Source organism: Amblyomma americanum, chromosome 9 (genome assembly GCF_052857255.1).
Source record: "Amblyomma americanum isolate KBUSLIRL-KWMA chromosome 9, ASM5285725v1, whole genome shotgun sequence".
Classification (NCBI taxonomy): Eukaryota; Metazoa; Arthropoda; class Arachnida; order Ixodida; family Ixodidae; genus Amblyomma; species Amblyomma americanum.
Genome location: NC_135505.1, coordinates 1,630,619 through 1,635,983, shown reverse-complemented (window position 1 = coordinate 1,635,983; position 5,365 = coordinate 1,630,619). Strand labels below are relative to the sequence as shown.

The window sequence follows — 5,365 nt, the reverse complement described above, 5'->3', positions numbered from 1 at the left end:
GCGTGTTTTTCAGTCAGTTTCACTTTCAGGCTTCTCTTGCCGAAACACCGCTAAGTAAAAGGTTATATGTTTGCAAAAATAAGAATGACTATGACAAGCGAAACAGCGAGTTCCCCACATTTTATGAACGCCTCGTAAATGCGCACAAACATGAAAAGATACAGCTTACCTCGCTCAAAACAGTCCTTTTCATTGGAACAAACTCCTTCCTGTCGGGATTTGTGCAGACACTGCTCCTTATGCTGGTCGTCGCTTTTGCCTTGAGAAAGGTAGAATTACCATGACTCTTAAGCTTCGCCTGAATAGTAGACGCGATACCACGTTTTCCTTCTTTTCTATTTACTGTAACACCAGTAGACATCCCCAACACACTATTGTGGTACACACCACAATGCGTTCACTTGGTGCCCCTCAGACACGCTTGAACGAACGACCCTTTCTGGCGTACTGTACAAGACACGAGAATGTGTCTCCATTGCGGGATAGCGCGTGCGTGCGTGTGTGTGTGTGTGTGTGTGTGTGTGTGTGTGTGTGTGTGTGTGTGTGTGTGTGTGTGTGTGTGTGTGTGTGTGCGTGTGTGTGCGCGTGTGTGTGTGTGCGTGTGTGCGTGCGTGCGTGTGTGTGTGTGTGTGTGTGTGTGTGTGTGTGTGTGTGTGTGTGTGTGTGTGCGTGTGTGTGTGTGTGTGTGTGTGTGTGTGTGTGTGTGTGTGTGTGTGTGTGTGTGTGTGTGTGTGTGTGTGTGTGTGTGTGTGTGTGTGTGTGTGCGTGCGTGCGTGCGTGGGTGCGTGCGTGTGTGCGTGCGCGCGCGCGCGCCTAAAGAATTTTGGTAGCTCAGCGGCATTGATTTACATGCATTAAACAAACAGAAAGGCCCTTTGCGGCATATTCTTTGCCTTTGCGCATGGGAGAGGGCGTCGTTTCGAAACCCAATGCCGGCGAATGTATTTTTCTTTTGAAACACCTGGGAATATTTCCGTCACGTTTCTCGGGCCTTCCTGTCAATCCTTAGATAACGGCGTCGGCATTTTGATCGGACGAGCTGCATAAAATAACGCGTTAAACTGCAAACCCTTTCTCTCCTATTCGTGCAATGATACGCACAGCAGGACGTCATTTTGTGCCCGTGAGTACACGTGAAATAGCGCGGACGCCGCAGCTGCAGAATACGCACGAGGCGGGCAAATATTCTAGCGAAAAACAACAAACAAGGAAAACAAGTTTGACACGTAGTTGTCACGTAGCGTACGGTGGGGTACGTTCGCGCGCCTCGTGACAGGGCCGCTTCTCTTCTCAAGGAGTGAGCCATAAGGAGCGTAAAGGAAGCGCTTGCAAAGTGCCAACGTTTTGGTCTCTTTCCGAAGAGTGTGCAAGTTTCCGCTCTTTAAAAATCCCTTTCCCTATGGCGCTGTGTTCAAAAACACACAAAAATTAAAGTAAAATTAACTGTCTACCGCACACGGAAGCGGAATCCTGTGAGGAATTCGAAATTTTGGCCGTGAGCTTAAGGCACGTGACGTGGTACCAGGATTGGATCATCACGACAACGTTGTCTAATGACGTCGTGCTCATGAAAGTGGATGCGGGGCCCCAGCCAACTTGCTTCCTCACGACCTTTTCCTGAAGCTGAGCTGAGGAAGGCACATTAGGACATAGTCCGCGCTTCCTGACGAGCTACGGCGGCGGAGTGACAAAAAAAATTTGGCACTGTGACGCTTCTGCTTCGCATCTGGAGAATTCAAGAACCGTCGGGTTTCTTTCTGATCAAGACGGGGCAGCAAGTGCTACAAGGTCTTCAGGCTTGTGGACGTTTGTATCTAGTTTGAATGATATAAATGATTGAAAGACCAGCTGAATTGAAGACGCAAGTGTTCGGCAAACTTCCGAAGCTTTTTGAAGCCCTTGGTTGCATAAAGAAGACCCAAATTCAATGCCCTTCCGTCGAACACTACGCTCTTCGGGATCCACTCTGCCAAGAACTGGCTGATACGGAACGCCAAGGCTTGATCGAAAGAATGCAAAAGGCTGCTCTGCGGGTCAGCCTCCTTGTCATTTTCATTTGAGTTCATTTCATTTCATTTATTTACCTTAAAGGCCCCTGTCAGGGCATTACATAAGGGGTTGGATAATCAAAAGCTTTGTTACATTTTGTCACGTTGATACAAGAATTTCAATGTTGGCGTTGAAGAATGATGAATAAGCTCTTTATTTAGAAAGGGAGGCTCAAGGCCGTTTGTTGGGGAATTGGGTTGTTAAGGAAGTTAAGAGTAGGGGCTATTGATACATGAACGGACGGCATGGGTGGTCTAACTAAGCTTTGCACTGCTTTGTAAAGGCCACTTATCTTAGCATATTTTCCAATATCTTTCCAGATGCCGTTCGCTCCGGCTCTTGTCAATGCACGGAATTCACCGCCATCGGTGGGAAAACCCTGCTTGGTGACGAGGTCGTCGCGTCCCTTGCGGAACTCCGAACAATGCCAAACTACGTGGTACAGGTCAACACGGCACGTACAGCCACAGTACGGGCACTTCACAACGGGCCCCCTTGATCCCAACGAGGGCCGGTAAGCCATATACGGATGATGTTTGGCGTGTAGGCGGCATCGGCGATGATCTTATTAATGAAGATCTGCTCATGCCGTGTGAGAGCAGCTGAGTTATCAAGGTAACCCGGTGGTGTAACGGCCGTAAGGCGTGCACGGCTCCTCTGTTTGGCACGCTCGCGTCTGCACATTAGGACATACCAGCAGGGTCGTCGGTCATGGCGGGCTATGCCAGCGTAGGAAGGAACGAGACGCTCTCCCGAGCCGCGTTGTGAGCGGACTGGTTCCCGTCGTCATCGCCCGTGTAGCAAATGATTGCCGACCAGAACGTTTTCCACCTGCAGTAGAGCGCCGTATGTAGCGAGCAGCTCCCCTTCCTTTACGCACCCACCGGGTGCAGCAATAGTACGGTAGCCGTTGAAATTGAGATTCTCACAGCTGCGCCATGCCACTGATATGTTGCCGTCTTTGGCGGATGCATCTACGTATATGTCCTCCTCATCTTCATCGTCATCATTTATTAACCCTTAAGGGTCCCGTAGGGACATTACATAAGGGGGGGGGGGGGATACATAGTGTTCGACGGTCATACATAATAATAATAATAATAATAATAATAATAATAATAATAATAATAATAATAATAATAATAATAATAATAATAATAATAATAATAATAATAATAATAATAATAATAATAATAATAATAATAATATAATAATAATAATAATATAATACTTTTATTCAGCATTTTTTTCCTTAATAAGCCAGGAAAAAACACTGGGACAGGAACAAAAAGCTACTATCCCAGTAGCTTGACGGGGTTCCTGCCCCTGTCTTGGCATGGGTAGCAGACAACAGGCACTTATGTACAAAACTGAAATAACACCATAATCATACACGCGCTCAAACACAACATCGCATAAGTCATTTACAGGTCAGATTAACAACAACAATAAGACAGAAAACATAAAAAGGATAGAACATTCAAATGCACATTTTTTTGTCAAATAGAGTCTTTGCCACTCCGGAATCATAAAAAAATAGCAGTTACATGCTTTCTGATATAAGGTATTCTTTCCATTTTTTCTTTGAGATGTTACATATGTCAATATTATTTGCTTCCAATAGATTAAGGTACTTCGGTATGTGGTACTGTAGTCTGTGTAGGCCATAATTTTTGCGTGAAAAGGGAATTGACCAGAATTCTCTTTTTCTAATGGGATAGGGTGCTTCTGGATTTTTCCTGAGATTACAAAGCTTTATAAAAGTGACGCAGTCATCTTTTATGGCTTCTTTGTATTCCATAATGAGGTTAAATTGAAAATATGACAAGGCAAGCAAAATTGTCAAAACTAGGCAAAGTAAAAGAGAAACAAATTAATATAGTCAATCAAGAAAATGTGAAGAACCACACAGAAATACACACTACAGTAATAGAATGTGTCCAAACAAAGTTTTTGGTCGTTTTACAGTGGATCGTAGCTGACACCGAGTATAGGAAAGTTTTATTATTCTTGAAAATGTTCGATGAGTAGCTGCCTAAAGTTGGAAGGATTAGTCTCAACAACAATGTTTACGGGTAGGTTATTCCAGAATTTCAGTTCATTTTATTTCATTTTATTACCTTAAAGGCCCCAAAAGAGGGGTGTTACATAAGGGGTGGCAACAATTAAAAGCACAGATTCACAATAACAGGAAAGTTTTTACGTTTTCAGCGAAAAGACTTGGGCAAGTGATGATGGCAACTTTGTTTGGAAGGCCGTTCCAGTCTGCGGCTGCACGAGGAAAGAAGGAATTAGAAAAAGTGACGGTGCGTGAGCGTGGACGGACAACTTGTGAGCGTGGACGGACACCAGCTATCACCTATAGGTGATGGCTGGTGCGATGAGATATGCGTGCTGGGGGAAGAATATAAGGTGCGATGTGCATAGGGCTGTGGAAGAATTTGTGAAATAAAGACAGACTGGCAATGTGACGGCGGAGCGATAAGGGTGATAATCCGGATGCTGTTTTTAAGGAGGAAACGCTGATGTCATAAGAGTACGATGAATGAATGAAGCGAGCAGCGCGATTTTGAACAGATTAGAGGGCATTGATGAGGTAAGTGTAGTGTAGGCGTGAACCGCCCTTGAAGACCGTGAACCATGACAGCAAACGCATGGCACGAAACCCAGTTTATTCAGTGACGCACGCACATATGTACGCACACAACTGTAGCCCTCTGGCGGTGTTCACATTTAAAAGGAAACAAGAAGTAACTATACAATATATTCCCTCCCTTTGTGTTAAGGTTAGTGAATTAGTGGATTAGTACGTATTGCCACATCTCAAAGGATTTACTAATAACAAATGCACATGTACATGTAACCCATTGCAGTTTGACAAAAATGATCACAACACAGTCCATTCATGCACTCTTCACCTAGAGTTCACACTAGCCTACATGTAGCCATATCGATCAGGCGGTCGTCTCTTGCGAGGTGGCAGCACACGGCGCGGAGGGTCCGGCGTTGGAAGCAACGCCTCTGTTGTGTCTTGAGGTGGGTCCGGAGTGTAAAGAACTGGTCCGAGCAATCGTGGGGCGTCAGAAGGCGACCCATGCTGGATGCGGACACACTCACCACTCTCGCTGGGGTTCCACGATTGAAGCGCCGCTGGAATCCTCGATAGCATGGCCGCATTCCATATCTTGCCGTCGTCGAGGCGGAAAGACGATCGCCCATATTTCTTCGTTACCTTGCGGGGACCCGTGAAAGCGAAGTCTCCCTTGAACGAAGTAGCTGGCTTCTTCACCCGCACATAGTCCCCAACTTTCACAGT

At 45.7% G+C, this 5,365-nt stretch overlaps 1 long non-coding RNA gene across 1 annotated transcript; it reads right to left on the bottom strand.

Moving 5' to 3' along the window:
* Nucleotides 1-211: 211 nt before the first annotated feature.
* Nucleotides 212-3,031, bottom strand: LOC144104420 (uncharacterized). The gene is made up of 3 exons (XR_013308525.1): nt 2,979-3,031; nt 2,744-2,880; nt 212-259 (listed from the first exon to the last, which is right to left on the bottom strand). It is a non-coding gene; the product is annotated as an uncharacterized LOC144104420 (long non-coding RNA).
* Nucleotides 3,032-5,365: the final 2,334 nt, after the last annotated feature.